Genomic DNA, 20,891 nt, shown 5'->3' with positions numbered 1-20,891 from the left:
TTACACTGGAGTAGTGTGTATCTAGATCTGAGCAGCCCATTTTCAGGTCATTCATAGGATTGGAGGTATAATGATGTATTTTTCCATATAATCATTTTCATTTTTCTGAGATGAATGAAGAGGCCTCCCCAATATTAAAGTAGGGCTTGGAGACATAGTCCCCATTGGATGAACTATGTTATCAAACATTATCTGCATTGTATTTATGGTATCCTTTATGTTGCTTTTTCTTTAAGTGTTTTCACATATGGTTTTTACATGCTCTTTCATACAATTACGAAAACATCAATGAAGAAAATATCCCATATCATGTGAACTGTGAACTGTGAGTTGTGAATGATAATCGAGGTCAAGCTCAAAAAGGGTGAAGGAAAACTTAAGTCTTTTGACCTAGAGATTGGATTTGCGACATGAAGAAGGCAAATGGAAAATGACGATGCCCATACCGAGAATGAGAAAGCTTTCCGTAAAGCTTTATACACCATAGAAAATAAGGTAGAAGTTTGCAAATTATGAGAGGAAATTGTTAAAGAAGGAAAAGAAGACGAAAGAGAGAGCAAAGGAAGATGCTTCGGTGAATCAGGGAAATGGAGGAGAGCTTCCATCTCCATATTCTAGCGAATGTTCTACTTCTTCATCTTCTTCTCATCATTCTAATAATCAACATATAAATGCTTCTAAAAAGCCATTTTTTTAATTTTGAAGTAAAATTTTATTTGCCCATGTTTAATGGAGAATCTAATGCATAAAAGCTAAACAAATGGATTAGACAGATTGAATTATATTGCCAAATACAATAGGTCAAAGAAGATGAGGCAAAGATCCAGTTAGCATCTCTTCGACTAGGTGGCACAATTCTTATATAGTGAGAGAAAAAACTTAAGAAATGTAGTAAGCATATCGGTAAACTCCTTTCTTCTTGGTTTGAATTTATTTATGTATTGAGAGGGAAATTATATCCTTTGGGCTATCGACAAAAATCCATGATGGAATGACAATATTAAGACAAGGCAAAAGTCAAAAAGTTCAAAGTTTCACAAAGGAATTTAGGAAGCAAGCATTGACATTGGGCATTCCTTTAGATTTACCTGATACTTTGATGAAATATATTTTTGCTTTACATAGTTATCTTCAACATTCATTGTTTTCGTTTCAACCCACTACTCTTGATGTGGCTAGTGTGAAAGTCATTCACCTTGAAAGCAGGGGAAAACATGAACAAGAAGATCATCCAAAGAAGACATCATCCAAGTGTCATAACAAAAAATTCAAAGGGAAAGGAAAAAAAGACAACAATGACAAAAAGGGAAGAAAAGCCATCTTGCACTAATTTCAAGAAAGAAGGGCATGATGAAGAGCATTGTTAGAAGTTACATCCAGAGTTGAAGCCAAATAAGTACGGTGGAAAAGGGAAGAAAAAGGCAATTGCTACAGTGCAACAAGACCTTGGATTCGATTCGAGTGATGAGATGCATATTATAGCTATGGGAATACAAGGTAACAATTATCTTCATGTTAATTTAAGCTCTGAAAATCATGCTAGTTCAATTTATACAAATGAATCTCATGTTGATGAACAAAAAAGAAGTGAATTGTTCCATATTAGGGTTGTATCTAAGCATACCAAAATAGATACATTGTTTGACTCAGGTTCTCAAGTTAATCTAATTTTAGAATAAATTGTTAAGAAGTTGGGAATGGAAACCAAACCTCATCCAAAACCCTACCCTCTTGGTTGGGTATGTGACAATGCAAAACTCCATGTAACCAAGCAATGTAGGGTTAGGTTTTCCATTGCTTCAAAACTGATAGATGAGGTTGATCTAGATGTTGTCCCATTGGATATTTGTGGCATAGTCTTGGGAAGCTCATATTTGTATGACAGGAAAGTAGTCTTTTTTCTGGCATGAGAAAAAATACCATCTCACCAAGAATGGGGTGGAGTATATTGTTAGAGCTCATTGCATGAAGATCAAACCAACACTTGTCAACGCAGGATAAATGAAAAGGCTCATCAACTCCAACAAAATTTGTATGCTCATGGTTGTGAGGGAAAAATATGTTGAAGCATCTGATGCTTTCAAAGGTTGTGATCCCTCTCACAGGAAAGAGTTGTATGATATTGTCTCTAACTATGATGATATTTTTCAGGAACCAAGTGGGTTGCCTCCTAAAAGGGAGATCCAACATGAAATTCATCTCCAATAAGATTCCCCTTTTCCAAATGTGGGCATGTATAGGTTGTCAACTGCTGAAATGGAAGAGATCAAGAAGTAGGTGCAGGACTTGTTGAACCAAGGAGTCATCAGACCCACCTCTTCTCCGTGTGGTTCACCCATCATGTTGGTGCTTAAGAAATATGACACATGGAGGATTGGCATGGATTATCTGGCTCTCAACAAGATCACGGTGAAAAACCGCTACCCTCTCCCTCGCATAGATGATTTACTTGATCAATTAAAGGATGTTGTTTATTTTACTAAGTTGGATTTGCGTAGCAGCTACCATCAAATCAAGATTGCATAGCATGATATGTGGAAAACTATCTTAAAGACCAAGCAAGGGTTGTTTGAATGGTTGGTAATGCCATTTAGTCTTTGCAATGCCACAACTACATTCATGAGGGTGATGAATGGTGTATTTAGACCTTTTCTAGATGATTTTGTGCTTGTGTATCTAGATGATATACTTGTTTTTAGGAAAACCTAGGATGATCATGTAAAACATGCTAAACAAGTGCTCGATATTTTGCAAAAGGAGAAATTGTATGTAAAAATGTCCAAATGTGAATTTGGTAAAACTTCTTTAGTGTATTTGGGTCATATTGTTGGAGGAGGTCAACTAAAAATTGATCCTTCAAAAGTTGATGTAATTGTTAAGTGGCCTAAGCCTATCAATGTAATAGAAGTAAGAATATTTTTTGGCACAATATAATATTGAAGGAAGTTCGCCAACCTCTCCATCATAGTATCTCCTTTTCATGCCTTAGCCAGTATGAAGCAAACTTTTCAACGGGGAGGAAATCTGTAGAAGGATTTTGACATCCTAAAGGAAAATATTAGTATTGCACCAGTACTAGCCTTGCCTAATCTTCATCAACTATTCGAGATTGAGACAGATGCCAGTGGTTACACCATGGGTACAGTGTTGATGCAACATCGGAAATAGATTTGTTATGATTCAAAGACTTTCTCTCAAGTTGTTGTGAACTATCCCACTTATGAGAAGGAATTGTATGCTTTGGTATAAAGCGTCAAGAAATGGAAACATTACTTGATTGGGAAGGAGACTATCATTCATACAGACCACTAGCCTTTACAGTACCTCCAGTCACAAACCAAGTTGTAGCAGGTTCGTCATTTCAGGTGGATGGAATATTTTCAATAGTTCCACTTGGTAATCAAGTACAAAGAGGGTACAAGTAACAAAGTGGCAGATATGATCTCTAGAACTCCTATCTTTGCATTGATTGCTTTGAAAAAATCTTCTTTATCTCATGAAAGCTATGTTGAACAATATGTTATTGATGAATATTTAAAGAAGTTTATGAGAAGCTAACCCATGGATCATAAGTGGAACACTACCATTTGTAGGGAAAATTATTTTACCAACTTAGCAAGCTATGTGTTGCTACAAGTGAAAGAGTCCATGTAATATGAGAAGCTCACACTTCTCTTGTATTTGGTCTTTTTGGTGTAGGAAAGACTTTGTCTCACTTGTAGAGGTTTTGTTATTGTCCTCGTATGAAATAAATTGTAACTAAATATGTAAAGGGGTGTGCGATGTGCTTTGTTTGTAAGCCTGCTAATAGAAAATTGGGGTTGTTCACAACACTCCCTCTTCCTTCTCGTCCTTGGGAAAGTGTCTCCATGGATTTTGTGGGAGGATTTCCTATCTCAAGAAAGGGTCATGATTATTTGTATGTCATGGTGGATAGATTTAGTAAGATGTGTGTATTAATGCCATGTAAGAAATAGATTACTACTGAGAAAACTGCTTAACTTTTCTTTCAGCATGTATGGGTCCATTTTATGCTGCCCACATCCATTGTTTCTAAACGAGACTCTTGATTCCTTAGAGAGTTTTAGATAAGCTCGTGGAAGATGATGGACACAAGGCTAAAGAGGAGTACAACATCCATCCATAAACATACGGACAAACATAACAGTGGTTCATTTGCTTCGTGGATATTGTGGAAAGCATCCTAAGTTATGGGTTGAACATATCCATTATGTATAACATTCATACAACAGAGCTTTGCAGTCTTCTACTCAAAGTTTGCCATTTGAAACATGCTTTGGGTACTTGTCAAAATATCCCTTAGATTTGGTCTTTGGGAAGTATGAGGATTCCAACGAATGAAGTGGTGAAGACAAAGCATGCAAGTTCATTTGGAGAATCCAAATGATTCATCAAGTAGTGCAGGAACACTTGGAGAATAGTTAAACACAATACAAAGCTCGACAAGACAAAAATAGAGTTGATCACCAGTTCTAGGTTGGAGAAAAAGTATGGCTCCATATTAGCAAGGATAGGATGAGAAATTGAGACCAATCAGATATGGTCCTTTCACCATCCTGGAGAAGATTGGGAACAATTATTATTGGCTTGATCTTCCAACATATATGCATATGTATTCCATGGTTAATGTTGAAATTGAAATTGTATGAACCACATGATCATGGATCTTGGAGTGGCCAAGTTCCATCCATGGATGATTTTGCACTAGAGTACTTGGACAAGATACCTGAAGACATCATCCTAGATAAGAGGACCAAGACTTCGTGACGGGGAGACATGGAGTACCTACTAGTGGGTTTCAAAGGAATGCACCCAAGTAAGGCATGATGGATTGAAAAGGATAAAGTGAGGGAGCAATTTCCTCACCTGCCTGTTGATTGATGGGGAGGAACGATCTAGAAGGATCCCAAAAGACCAAAAACTTGAAATCCTCAAATATCAGCTAAACCAAAATCAAGTCTTAGAGCTTGGTGAGAGATTTCTAACAATGTGAATGACATCTCAATCTCACTCTGTATGTGAAAGTTATGCCCATATGAAGCTTTTGGCAAACAACTAATTTTTTCTGGATTTAAGACCTCTGTGGTTTATATCTTTTGAATTAGAAGCCGGAGAACCCACAGCATTTAATACCTCTGTGGTTTATATCTTTTGAATTAGAAGCCAGAGAACCCACAGCATTTAAGACCTCTGTGGTTTATATCTTTTGAATTAGAAGTCGGAGAACCCACAGCATTTAAGACCTTTGTGGTTTATATCTTTTGAATTAGAAGTCGGAGAACCCATAGCATTTAAGACCTCTGTGGTTTATATCTTTTGAACTAGAAGCCGGAGAACCCACAGCATTTAAGACCTTTGTGGTTTATATCTTTTGAATTAGAAGCCGGAGAACCCACAACATTTAAGACCTCTGTGGTTTATATCTTTTGAATTAGAAGCCGGAGAACCCACAACATTTAAGACCTCTGTGGTTTATATCTTTTGAATTAGAAGCCGGAGAACCCACAGTATTTAAGACCTTTGTGGTTTATATCTTTTGAATTAGACGCCGGAGAACCCACAGTATTTAAGACCTCTGTGGTTTATATTTACTGTGGGTTCTCCGGCTTCTAATTCAAAAGAAAACTATTTTTTTTTTTTGCAGGTGGTACACATGAGGCCACATGGTATTCCCACCGATCCATAAGTTGTTGTGGATATTCGACTGGATATTTTGTCACAACATATCTGAAAAAATTATATTTAAAATATGAAATTTTACACTATTATAGTTTTTTTATATTTCTAGATCTGTAGATTTTTTGTTAATATTGCATGCATGCGAATGAAAATTATGCAGAAAATAGTGAAAGACAAAATAAAATCTCACGCACACACTCGACACAAGATTTTCCCTGGAAAAATTGTTTAGGAGAAAAAACCAGTTGGAAGGTGAGGTCAGTTTGCTCTCTTTCTCTATTTGGAAATATGGCTACCAGTACCAAGAAGTATGGCCTCTGACCCATAGGCTACTACAGTGCACAGATCCTCTTTATATGCTCTACTTCCTATCCCTCTTGGCTATTTTTGCTCAGCTATGGAACAAATGCACTCGAAACAATGGAATGCCACTTCCTCCTAGTGGCTCAGTTATAACACAACCTGATAGCCTACTAATGGTTAAGTTTGACTACCTTAACTCTTAACCAAAGTTACAATATAGACTCTTCTAAAGTATTTTACATCATAATCACGTGGCTAGTCTTTTTTCCATGAATAATGGGGGCTAACACAACATCCTCCTAAATTATGGGTGCGAAAATAGGAAGGTCAACTTCTGAGTGGCATAACTTTCACATATGGACTCCAATTGACACACTTCTTACATCGTTGGACAGGTCTTTGTGTGTAGAATAGCATAAAAAGGTGTCACAAAAGCAACAAATTTTTACCCCCAAAAAACATCATTTGATGTGTAAAAATGCTCCTAGAAGGTTTCAGACTTTATTTTTCCAAATAGGATCTTGTCCGTAAAAATGGTCTTGTGAGTTTATTCCTCAACTTTTTCCACTCTAAATGCATCGAAATGGATGAAAAAAAATACAATGGTCCAATATGGATCACCCACATGTTGCCACATGGCAGCCTAATCAGTGGTACAAACCACATGAGACAATCGAATAATGCCACGTGTTGGGATCAGGTTAAGCCATATGACAAAGCAATGGTTAAAGTGTCCCAATCCATAAGCACCATGTGGCGCCCCATGGATGGTCACTCAAACCTTGACCAGGGCCAACTTTGGCGGAGCACCTAAACCTAGTTATCGACAGAATTGGTTGATAATCAAATTAGCAATCAGTTAAATATTGGCGAACAGTGACTAATGTTAGCAGGCAAGTTGGAGACCATTAGCAGAGGCCAGAGTTTGCATAACTGCCAAACATCGACAACACTGCCAAATAAAACAATTGACAGGTTGTTAACAATTGGCGGCATTGACTAAGGGCAAACAGTTTGGCATATTATATCGGTAATAAAAGTTTAATAGCCAATGGTTAATGGAGGAGGGTTGATGGTTTTCAAACCATTTTCTTTTATTTAAATAAAATAATGTTGTTTGGGGTCCGTGGGGTTTGAACTTGTGACCCTTGCTCCCCAAACCACTTCACTACATGCACTAACTGGTCCACCTAGCTAGCCGTTTGTAATCATTGTCAACCTAATAACATTTAAACCCTTGTTATTGGGCAATGAGGGGAGGATTGACAGGCAGAGACAAGTGAAACCATGAGTTTAGAACAACGTAGAGAAAAAACTTCATTGCGAAACTGGGTAGTGCGAGTTTTGAGGAAGGGTATATTTTAGGGGAATATTCCTTAGAATACTCTAGGCATATTCCTGTAGGAAATCTGATATGGAATCTAAAGATTCTCTTAGGGGCCATAGTTGCAGGTGACAAAATATAATCAAGTTTAGACTCAAATTACTCAGAATTTTAAGAGGATTCCACTAGTGCATTCTGTTTTCGGATCTGAGAAGCCCATTTTCAGGTCACTCCCAGGATTAGAGGTATAACGATGTATTTTTCCATGTATTCATTTTCATTTTTGCTAAGATGAATGAAGATGCCTCCCCACTATTAAAGCAGGTCTTAGAGACATAGTCCCCATTGGATGAACTCTATTATCAATTATTGTGTGCATTATCTTTATGGTCCCCTTTATGTTGCTTCTTCTTTAAGTGTTTGCACATATGGTTTTTACATGCTCTTTAATGCAATTCTAAAAAATTCAATGAAGCAAAGATCCCAGGTCAACCAAGGCAAGGGCATGAACATAAACAAACTTACTATTGACCATCATGGAACTAAAAAGGCAACCAGCCAAGAGGAACATGGATAACTAACAACAATGTATGGAGATATCATAGTAGGAAAACACTGAGTAATACAAATCTAGACTAAGAGTGGTCAGAAAGCAATTGGATCCCATGTTCACATTTTGCTAGATGGATTAATGCTTATGCTTGGTACCAATTAGCTATTGTATTACTTACTAGATAATTTGTATGGGTTCCTCGAATGTTTTAAGGACAAAACATACTATAGGGTAACAAATTATTGTGTACATAGGAAGGATAATATGAGATACAAAGGGATGTAACCCAAGGGGGGTAATGATATACAAGTGACCACATAATGTGAGAGTAATAATTGTAGGGAATCTCGTAGAAATTATGGTATAGATTTGCAACTGCTCATGAAATTTTAATCAAGGTCACAAGACACAAACCTACTCTACTACTCTGCAAAATTAAATTCACAATTTAGAACTTCAATCACAAACATGTAATGAGAAATAACACACATACATATAGTTATTTTTCTAGGGGAAAGCAATCTGCTAAAAAACCCGTTGCTTGCTTGCATTAATCTGATGAATAGAGATGCATTACAATTGTTTTGCTCAACTGAGCACAATTTGTAAGTGAATAACCTATCTATTTGCTCACTGAGAAGCTCTGACCCAAAATTAGTCAATTTCTGCCTCTTCTTGAGCCCCTATTTCCTTACGCAATTCTTGAGGAAATTAGGCCCCTATTATTTAGGAATTTCCTCCAAAATGCTTGCATAATTCCCAAGGTTGATCATTTGACTACATGCAACACCTGTACACTCAAGACTAGTCTACAACTGATGTTACATTGCCTTGGAATCTCCACCACAGCTGAGGAACTTGAATTCTCTGCATGCACTAGCTATTTTGGGTTGATTGATTAGTTAACTAGATGATCATTGAGTTAGACTGAAGTCCCACTGCACAATTGACCTTCCACTAGTTCCTCCAATAGTTAGAACTAGTTTAACTGAAAACAACTTGAAATAACTTACCTTAATTGCTACAAAGTAGCAATCATACATGCTTAACTGAACTCCAAGGCCTCTAACTCAAATTTACTGAGTAAACTAAGTGACATAAGCCATGTCACACAAGTTAACTACATCTAAGTTGTCTGTTGATTTGGAAATTCGAATTTTCTCATTTTGACCAAGGAAAAATAAAATTAAGACTTTCTTTTTGCATTTTTTAACACTCCCTCTCAATAAGAAAGGGATTATCAACCACCCATATCCTACACCTGTGGAACTCTAACTTCCCTCTTGATAAGGTGTTTGTCAAAATGTCATCATCTTGTTCCTCTATCGGAATGTTTTGTAGCAACATTATCCACCTCTACACACAGTCCAATAAATGGTGATACTAGATATCTATATGCTTGGATAGATCGTGAAATAGATCACAGTTGGATCCATTATCTGACCAAGTAGTCCCACAAGTATCTTTCTAACCCAAATCTCCTCACATGCTGCTTGACTTGCAACCATGTATTCTGCTTATGCCGAATTGAGCGCCACAGATCTTTGCTTCCTGCTGTACCAGGAAACTGTTGCGGACCCAACACTGAAAATTCCACCTGATGTACTCTCTTGTTCAGATGGACTCCCTACCCAATTTGCATTTCTAAATCCACATAGCTTCACTCCCTTTGTCCGTCTGTACCATAGTCCAAACTAGGTAGTTGATCCAGGTGGATATTGGTGGCCACCTACCAAGTCCACCTGGACCCCCACCATTGTTTCTCTCAGCATTTTCAGTTTCCTTAATTGTAGCACAACTTACTATTTTTAGCAGTTTTTCGGGTCCTGAACTTCTGGAGCCGTTTTGAGGCCCTAAACGACGTTTTTTGGGAAATCTGGGGGTAACATGGGTCCATGGACTAATGTTTCCCTTCCCAAAGTGGTAGTGCTTGGATAGATCTTTCTAACGAGCTATTGTACGTGTCAAACGGAGATCGTATGCCAAAGTTACGACCCCGGGAAGTTGATGTACCAATTTACCCAAACGGGGCCCACAGTTTGGCGTTTCATCTCCTAGGGTTAGGTTTTGGAATGTTAAGGGTTTTCCATTGTTTCTCAACAATAAATAGGCCTTCGAGCCTCATTGTAACATAGTTCAGAGGCATGTAGCCACCACATCTCTTCTCAGAGATAAGCTACCATCGCCCTAGCTGGTTTATTTCCATTTCTGGTTGTAAGCATATTTCAGTATTTTCCATTAATGAAATGAAGTATTATTTCCGCTGCATCTTTGTGTATATGGTTATCTCTGTAATTTGTTGCGTTCCTGTTTAAATCCGGATCAGTGGTATCAGAGCGGTCTGCTTTTTCTCTGTTTTTCTTTGCATGTCCCCAACAAGGTCGGGATATAAGGAGTTAGGGCTTGAACTGGTTGAATCTTTGCAAGACCAGCCTCGCAAATCCCGACGGCCTCCCATGGCGGATGAGAAGAAAGACGAGGGGGCAGGAGATCCCATCAAAATCTTGCTCGAAGAAGCCCTCGAGCGACAACGGAACGCGATGATGGACAGCTTTGCCCAGATCCTTCAGCGGCTACCCAGAAGCAACGCATCAGCTTCCAGCAGCTACTCTGGAAACTCCACGCCCTTTAAGGTACAAGTTAATTTTGAAATCCCCATGTTCGAGGGTCAGATAGACGCAGATGCTGTAGATAAATGGTTAAATCTGCTAGAGGGTTATTTTTCTGTTCATGAATTTTCGAGTCGGGAAAAGATTGTTTTCGCTCTTCTCAAAGCAGCCCCCCACGTCAAGGACTGGTGGAAAACCTACTGCGAGCAGAAGGATGAAAGTACTGGCTCACTATTTTTAGCCGCACCCGCCTGGAATTCATTCCGGGATGCCATCAAGGAGCAGTACTACCCTGTCGGAAGCTATGAGGATGAATACATAAAGTGGACCACGCTGCGGCAGGGAAGGGACCAAGATGTGCCGGAGTTCACCAATCTTTTCCATACCCTTCGCACAAAGTTGGGTATCAAGGATTCGGAGCAACATTTGATACTCAAATACCGTGGCTGCCTGCACAAGTACATCCAGGAAGAAATACAATTCCTGAACATCTCCTCGCTCGGCGCAGCATACCGATATGTTGTCAAGGTCGAGCAGAAGTTTAAACAAAAGAAGCAAGACTTTGGATCTGCGAATCCAAAGTAGGGGAAAGGTGCCCCTAAACCACAGAACAAAGGACAAAGCCAAGGTGGGACAGCCCAAGACAACCCACCGAAGCTGCAAGCAAATAACATCGCCGCTAAGCCAAAAAAGGACACTGGAAAATGGTGTGAGTTCCATAAGAGCTCCACTCACAACACGAGTGAGTGTCGGGCCAAGCAGTCGCTGGTGGCTGAGCTAAAGATTTCAGAATCAGATGCATGTTCCGACTCTGAGTCAGAACCCGATAAGGGGAATGAAAAAGGGAAGCAGATCATTGATGCGGATCCCAACGCCACTGTTGCTACCGCCAAGATCCAGAAAAATGAACCCGAAGATCCAGAGGAGGAGGAGCATCTCTTCCACTCCCAGATGTGGGTAAAGGGCTCCCCAATACAGTTCATTGTTGATAGCAGGAGTCAAAAGAACCTCATTTCGGCAGAGGTCGTGAAGCAGTTGGGCTTACCGACCACAGCACATCCACAACCATACACCATTGGGTCGCTTCACCAAGGACGAGATCTTCGTGTGAGCCAGCAATGTCGCCTTCCATACAACATCAAGCCCTTCACGGATGAGTTATTGTGTGACATTGCTCCCCTTGAAGTTTGTGATGTATTATTAGGACAACTATACTTGTGGAAGTGACATGCTGTGTATGAATCAAGGCCCCATGTTGTTATTATTACATTAGGAAATAAGTTGTACAGGATACCAGAGGTAGCATCACCTACCGCCATCTCTTTGATTACTACAAAACAATGCAGTAAGATCATTTCCAAAACCAGGAAATTTGTTTTCCTGATGATACGCCCTCAAGGAAAGAAGAAGATGGTGGTGGCGGCCTCCAGACGGGGTCCCTCTGCACGACAACTACAGATGGACAAGGTTGTGGAGGAGTACGAGGACATCTTCACCTCCCCTGCAGGGGTTCCTCTGCACTGTCAGGTCAAGCACTCCATCGATCTGACCCCAGGTGGGCCGCTACCCAGTGGACCAATTTATTGGCGCTCCGTTCTGGAGAACAATGAAATCAAGAGGCAGATTCAGGAGCTCCTGCAGAAAGGTCACATCCATCCGAGTTCATCGCCTTGTGGGAGCCCGATCGTGTTGGTACAAAAGAAGGATGGGACGTGGAGACTCTGTATTGACTATCGGGCACTGAACAAGATCATTGTCCGTAATAGGTACCCGATCCCACGGATTGATGACCTCCTGGACCAACTAAAGGGGGCGAAATATTTCAGCAAGATCGATCTGAAGTCAGGATATCACCAGGTACCAATCGAACCCTCTGATGTGTGGAAGACTGCCTTCAAATCCAAGGAGGGCCTTTTCGAATGGTTGGTTATGCCTTTCGGATTGACGAATGCTCCTGCAACATTCATGAGGCTATTGGATGACATTCTGATCTTCAGCCAAAGTTGGGAAGAGCACCTCCACCACATCCGACAGGTTCTCCAAACACTGCGGCAACACAAGCTATGTGCCAATTTGGAGAAATGCACTTTTGGCATGACCCAGGTTCAGTATCTGGGATACATCATTGATGAACAGGGGGTGCATGTCGATCCAGCCAAGATCCAAGTCCTTTGTAGTAGTATACTTGGATGACATTCTGATCTTCAGCCAAAGTTGGGAAGAGCACCTCCACCATATCCGACAGGTTCTCCAAACACTGCGGCAACACAAGCTATGTGCCAATTTGGAGAAATGCACTTTTGGCATGACCCAGGTTCAGTATCTGGGATACATCATTGATGAACAGGGGGTGCATGTCGATCCAGCCACTGCTAAACTCTTCTTTGAACGAGTGTGGGTGCACTTTGGGATCCCACAGTCTGTCATCTCAGATCGGGACAGTCGGTTTCTCAGCACATTTTGGTCCAGTCTCTGGTCAATGCTGGACACCAAACTCACGAAGTCCACAGCCTTCCATCCTCAAACTGATGGCCAGACAGAGGTTGTCAATAGGATGATTGTGCACATTCTGCGCATGTATAACTCAAAGCATCCATGCACATGGGACGAGAGCCTCCCCTATGTTCAACACAGCTACAACCGACCTCTTCACAGCTCCACTGGCCATAGCCCTTTTCAGGTGGGTTTGGGATTCCAGCCACTATGCCCCATTGATGTGGCCATGCCACTTGCAACTACTCACATAAATTCAGCTCATGTCCAGTCCGAAACAGATAAGGCCACCAGCTTCATTGAGCACATCCAACTTATTCGCCAGCAGGTCCATGACATTCTTGAGAAATCAAATGCCAAGTACAAGCAGCGACATGATCAACATCGGGTGCCACACAAGTTTCAGGTGGGCGACAAAGTCTGGTTGCATTTGCGAAAGGAACGCCTTACTGGAGCCTATCGGAAATTAAGACCACTTCGATATGGTCCTTACACCATTACTAAGGCTATGGGAGACAATGCATTTGAGCTCAGCATTCCCCCATTCCTTGGCCTGCACCCAGTGTTCAATGTGGACCGCCTTCGGCCATACTTTCCACCATTGCTAGACACATCCGACATTGCAGAACAGCTCAAACCCACAGAATTAAATCCAGATTGCATGGAACAAGCTGCAACTGATCGGATCATGGACACACAGATCAAGAACACTCGCCAACAGAATATCCAACTGTATCGAGTTGTCAAAGCAGGCCAACTCCTTCAGCAGGGCAAGTGGCTCACCAAGGAACAAGTTCAGCAAAAGTTTCCTCATCTCATGGAAGAACTCAACGCAATGGGGACCAATGCTTCCTAAGGGGGGAGGAATGATCCAGGTGGATATTGGTGGCCACCTGCCAAGTCCACCTGGACCCCCACCATTGTTTCTCTCAGCATTTTCAGTTTCCTTAATTGTAGCACAACTTACTATTTTTAGCAGTTTTTCGGGTCCTGAACTTCTGGAGCCGTTTTGAGGCCCTAAACGACGTTTTTTGGGGAAATTTGGGGGCAACATGGGTCCATGGACCGATGTTGCCCTTCCCAAAGTGGTAGTGCTCGGATAGATCTTTCTAACGAGCTATTGTACGCGTCAAACGGAGATCGTATGCCAAAGTTACGACCCCGGGAAGTTGATGTACCAATTTACCCAAACGGGGCCCACAGTTTGGCGTTTCATCTCCTAGGGTTAGGTTTTGGAATGTTAAGGGTTTTCCATTGTTTCTCAACAATAAATAGGCCTTCGAGCCTCATTGTAACACAGTTCAGAGGCATCTAGCCACCACATCTCTTCTCAGAGATAAGCTACCATCGCCCTAGCTGGTTTATTTCCATTTCTGGTTGTAAGCATATTTCAGTATTTTCCATTAATGAAATGAAGTATTATTTCCACTGCATCTTTGTGTATATGGTTATCTCTGTAATTTGTTGCGTTCCTGTTTAAATCCGGATCAGTAGTGCCCCTGAGGTACCATAAAACATGCTTAACTGCCTTCCAAAACAATTTGGTTGACCTAACCATAGCTTGGCTTACTTGGTTGATTGCATAACCCATATTTGGTCATGCGTTCACAAGATACATCAATGAACCCACTAGCTGTTGATAAATGGTAGCATCCACTTCCTCACCTGAAGTGGCATCCTCCTTCCCCCAGTTGGTCGCTAGAGATGTCGCAATGGGTTTACAACTCTCCATGCAAAATCTTTGTAGTATCTTGTTGGCATACTTGCCTTGAGACACAAACAATTCCCCATTGCCTTACCATACTTCCAACCCAAGGAAGTAGTGCATGAGACCCATGTCCTTCATTTCAAATTTCCTTGCAAGTTCCTCCTTCCAAGATCTGATCAGCTGCTCATCACCAGTTAAAATTAAATCATCAAAATATAAGACAATAATAATCAATTTACCTTCTACCAAGATGTGATAGAGATTTGCATCCACTTCACTTTAGGTGAATCCAAAACTAGTGAGATAATTGTTGATCTTGGTGTACCAAGCACATGGTGCTTGTTCGAGACCATACAACGCTCGCTTGAGTCTGCACACATGAGAATCTCGATCAAATGTCTCAAAACCGTCTGGTTGATCGATGCAAACCTCCTACTCAATAACTCCATTTAGAAATGATGTTTTTACATCCATCTGGTGGATCTTTCACCCCATCTGCACAACCAGTGCAATAATTGATCTAATGGATGAGTACCTTGCTACATGAGAAAATGTCTCCTCATAGTCAATTCCCTCAACTTCAGAGTACCCCTTGGCCATAAATTTGGCGTTATAATTCTCTATGCTTCCATATGTTGCATGCTTAACCTTGAAGATCCATCTTGAGTCCATAATTGATTTATTTGCCAATCTTGGGACCACTTCCCAAACAATGGATTCGTATTCCTCCACTATTGCATCAAACCATATAGGTTTCTCTACTTCTTCCTCGAAAGAGGATGGCTCTGTCTCTACAAATCATTAGAGCCATGTATCTATTGTACTGATTAGGTGACCTGCTATGTGTGCGCAAATTTGAAGGAGTTCCCACATTCTCCCTCACATCAGGGAAAATTTTAAGAACCCCCCCTAAATTTACATGTATAATAAATGGGCGAATCTCCATGGTATATAGGAAAAATGGAAGACGATTTTATCAATAATATGATATGTATATATAATTTTTTTGCAAATCTCTGACCAAGCATGGCGAATATTTTACTCAATTATAAAATCTTGTGTTTATTGAATACACAAATGAAATCATTGCATTTCTTTAAAATATCTTTTGAAATCAAAATTACCAAAATTACATATCGATAACCTAGTGGGTGTAGGATAAAATTCACCCATGCCATTCACAGAAAGCATGAGAAAAAACCTAATACTATATATAAAACCAAGAAAAAATCAAATTCATCACTTCTAGGGACCTCGTAACCACCCTGCCAATACACAAGTATGTTCCTGTTTGCAATTAGAAAAATTACCTAAATTACAATCTGTTTACTCCAGCATATGTTGGAAAGTTATAGAAGGATGACTAGTGCAATCAATCCATTCCTTTTAGCCCTGGATTTGTTTCAATTTAAAACAAAAGTATACAAATATACTTGTCAAATGTTTATGCTTTAACCATTCACATGTTTTTACAATATAATTTCCTAAGTCTATTTAATATCTTCATTATCATAAAAACCAACCTATATCCATCTTAACTCCACATCTACCACTCTTAAGGGGATGAAATCTATTTATCCCTCTGAGCTCTTGGTAGACCCAGAATTAAGATGGATCTAAGATGATAGAATTTCCCCTTTAAATAGTCTATGCTCACATGAATACCATGGTATTACCATGGGTCAATACCATGGGTTATCATAAACCTGGAGCTTAAAAATTACTATTAGTAATTTATAAAATTAATAAAATTAATAGTTGATTTTTATTTTATTTTTTATTTCAACCAAGCTAAAATGTTTAACATACATTAAATTACAACATCCATTTTTACTCTTGATCGGATCAAATATTTTTTCACTCTATGCTAGTTTGCATATCATGATATTTGATACCTCTCAGGGGTTAGTAGATCCAGAGTAAAGATGGATCTACGCTGGTTTAATTCCCCCATTTAAATAGGCTACATTACACGTGAATACCATGGGTCAATACCATGTGCCATTTTGGTGAATACCATGGGTCAATACCATGTGCCATTTTTATTTTTATTAATACTAATATTAGGGTTAATAATGTTTTTTTGCATGGTATTAATAATAATCTAGTCCATGGTATTTGTCCCATAGTATTTTGCCCATAAGTTTCACCTAAATATAACACATTTTTTTAGTGTTTGTAAATATAAGGTGACTTATGGAGTAAATATAAAAAAATGTTTTATTTGTTTACCATACCTCTCATTTATTTATATTTTTATTAGTTTACCATACCTCTTTTACAAATATGATATTTGGCCCATAGGATTCACTTAAATAAAACCTCTTTCTTGTGCCTTCATAAATAGAACGAGGGTTATGGACTAAAAATAAAAAAAAAAATTATTTATTTACCATGCATCTAGTTTATTTATATTTTTATTTATTTACCATACCTTTTGAGTAAGTATAAAAAGACGTTTTATTTATTTACCATACCTCCACTTTACTTATATTTTTATTTGTTTACACCCTTGCATGTATATAAGGTGACTGATGGAGTAAATATAAAAAATGTTTTATTTATTTACCATACCTCTCATTTATTTATATTTTTATTAATTTACCATACCTCTTTTATAAATATGGTATTTGGGTCTTTGGCCCATAGGATTCACTTAAATAAAACCTATTCTTGAAAATGGGCGAATGGATTCACTTAAATGAAACCTATTCTTGAAAATGGGCGAATGGAAGGTTGTAACTCCTAATTTTAAGGGCTAAATTTACCTTTTTTACCCTCTCCCTTAAAATAAGGTGGGCTATTTGAGGTGATTTGTAAAAATGTACTATGATACAAAATATTCGCCCACTAAAAATTTAAAACCCCTTAATTTCGCCAAAGGGCGAACATTCACCCCTAAAATTTTCTATGCCTCACATCCTGCACAAGTCTATTAGCTTCCCTAGTTCTTTTCCTAAGGCTCCTACTTTGGAGCTAAAATCTCCTCTTCTGGTGGGATATGAAGCTCCCTCTCAAGAGAGCACTACATCACTTTCTCCTCATCAAACTTTAGATCCCTTCGCACAATTGTCATTCTAAGGGAAGGTAAGTACACATGATAGTAGTGAGGAGTTTCTATGTAACCCACAAAAACCCCCAACTCTGTTATCGCCTCAAGCTTCTTCCTTGATTCTTTGGAGATATGGTAGTAAATAGAGGCTTCAAAAATCCTGAAGTGTGACACATCCAGCTTCCTCCCCAAGAAATCCTCCTCCAATGTAATCATACCAAGAATCTAATGGAGACTTTGGTTCTGTAAATAGACTGTTGTGTTGCATGCCTCAACCCATAAATGCATAGGTAGGCCTTGGTCATGCAACATAGGCCTAACAACTCCCACAATGCTATGGTTCTTTCTCTTAGCCACCCCATTTTTTGTGGCTTGTGGGGTGTTGTCAACTAGCTTCGAATGCCTTCTTTTGCACATTTTTTTTTTAATTCATTCGAAGCGTACTCACCTCCATTATCGCTTTTGAGATCCTTCACCTTCTTGTGGGTTTATTTCTCAATAAGTGCCTTGAATTCTACAAACTTGGAGAATGTCTCATCTTTCTTCTGCCTGAAGAAGATCCAACACTTGAGAATTCATCAATAAAAATGACAAAATATTTGTGTTTGGCAATGGAAGCTATCGAGAAAGGTCCACAAACATAAGGGTGGATCCTTTCCAAGACTACATGTCCTTTGTTGTCTCGATCATGGAATGCAAATGGGAGTCCAGGGATTATTTGCTGCATAATCTTTAAGGCGCCATGATGCAAATGGCCAAGGCTTTTGTGCCAAAGTTCACCAATATCATGGCCATGCACTTTCTTTGCCTTACTGCTTAATCGAGCACAATCTTCCACATCTAGCTTATACATGTTCTTCACACGAACCCCAATATGCTTCACCTGTCCCATGGCTATGTGTCTCAGGAATGCTTTCCCTTTGTTGAAGATCACATCATAACCATGGTCTTCCAAAACTGCAACAGAGATGATATTTTTCTTTAGGTCTAGAACAAAAATGACGTCGTTGAGTCTAAGAGGGGAGCCCAACTCCCTCTTAAAGGTGACTATATCAATCCTAATCATGTTGTACCTTCCGTTGTCCCCTAGCTCGATGTGCATCTAGATATCTTTCTCCTCTAGGTCACTAAAAAACTCTCTACACCTTGTCATGTGGAACGATGCACCTGAGTCCAAGTACCACACGCTCCCCATCACTGTGTTGGCCATGCATGCGATAAGGGTGAAGTCAAGCTTGAACTGTGAAGCCAAAGATTCACTTGCTACTCCTCCTGAGGTCTTCTTGCTTGACTTTTTGTGTGGACACTTCGTGGCATAGTGCCTGAATTCTTGCCCCCTTGGTTGGATTCTGGTATGGTTTGAGATTTCTTCCCTTTTCCCTTCTTTCCCTTTCCAAGCAACACAAAGTTTTCTTCATCCTCGCCCTTAGATGAAGTCCCATCTCTGTTATTCCTCCTTATTTCCTCCTATACCGAATTAGACCATAAGAATTCCCAATTCGGTATTTTCTTTGTCTCGTTCACTGAATCTTGGTAGTTATGCCAACTTTTGGGAAGGCCTAGAAGGGCTATGCTTACCAAGTCATCTTCTACAACATTAACACCAACCCCACTGAGTTCATCATGAAATTGTGTAAATATGCTCAGATATTGTGGGATAATGTCATTTTTCTGCATCTTAATATTTCAAGGTTTATCCTTGAGCGCCAACTTCCCATGGTCACTACTATTCTCGAACAATTTTGTTAGTGCTTTCCACATTGCGAATGAAGTTTCTTTCCCATGGATATTTGAGACAATGTGATCTCATACTCCTTCCAAGATTATTCTCCTCACCTTGGCTACATATTTCTTCTATTAGGCTAGGTTTTGTGCATCAGATGCCTATGGTTTTGCAACATACGTCTTAATGTATTATAGCAATCCATTATCATCCAATACCGCCTCCATTTGATCCTTCCATGCAATGAAATTCAAGTTTCATTCCAAGGAATAATCAAGTCTCAATCTGTTGAAGGTCATCTTCCCAAATCTAAAGAGATCCTGCTACACTGAACTACAAATACAATCCTCCTGAGAAACAACTTCGAAATTATTGTTCTAATGTGAATCCTGCTCTGATACCATGCAGAAATTATGGTGTATATTTGCAACTGCACATCAAATTTTAAACAAAATCACAAGACACAAACCTACTCTATTACTCTACGAAATTCAATTCACAATTCCATGCATGCTTGCATTAATATGATGAATAGAGATGTATTACAATTGATTTGCTCAACTGAGCACAACTTGCAAGTGAATGACCTATCTCTTTCCTCATTGAGAAGGTCTAACCCAGACTAAGTCAATTTTGCCTCTACTTGAGCCCCTATTTCCTTGCACAATTCCCGAGGAAATTAGGCTCCTATTCTTTAGGAATTTCCTCCAAAATGCTTGCCAATTCCCAAGGTTGATCATTTGAATGCATGCAACACCTGTACATTCAAGACTAGTTTACAATTGATGTTACATTGCCTTGGAATCTCCACCACAACTGGGGAACTCGAATTCTTTGCATGCACTAGCTATTTTTGTTGAAAAATGTGCAACAAGAAATGTTAAATTTAGAATGTGCTAAAAATATACCTGCTAAAAATAGCATGTCTAAAAATAGCAGTTTGGCCAGTGAGGTCATTGGCCACATTGGGTGAGACTGCTAAAAATAGAAAGCTCTAAAAATAGCATTTATGGGTCCCTTCCTATTTATAGCAGTCCCTAGTCTATCTATAGGAAGTAAAATTAAATTTTGTCTTAACAGCAGTTGAAATATTAATTAATTAATTCAGTTGAGTTAATTAGTTAAGGAAATTCGAATTTGAAGTCTTTGTGAGCATGCACATGAGTTGTCCCACTTATTTAGGAATTTATCCTTAATTTCCTCCACTGATTGAGGGAATAAGTATGAGTTCTATAATGAGAGAATCAGTTGACTTAGTTCTAACTAGTCAAGTCTAGTTAGATTATTTTAACAAGTTGTTAAAATAATAAAATATAGTTTGTTAATGCTTGCATGCATGTGACAACTATTATTTTAGATAACTGAGGATTCACTCATGGATAACTGTTGCATGTCAGTTCTGTCAGAGACCCAGTTGAGATCAGCT

This window comes from Pinus tabuliformis, chromosome 6, assembly GCF_031772625.1.
Source record: "Pinus tabuliformis cultivar Carrire ecotype Pingquan chromosome 6, CPIR1, whole genome shotgun sequence".
In the NCBI taxonomy this organism is placed as follows: domain Eukaryota; kingdom Viridiplantae; phylum Streptophyta; class Pinopsida; order Pinales; family Pinaceae; genus Pinus; species Pinus tabuliformis.
The sequence above is the reverse complement of the archived record's forward strand: the minus strand, read 5'-3'. Positions refer to the sequence as shown.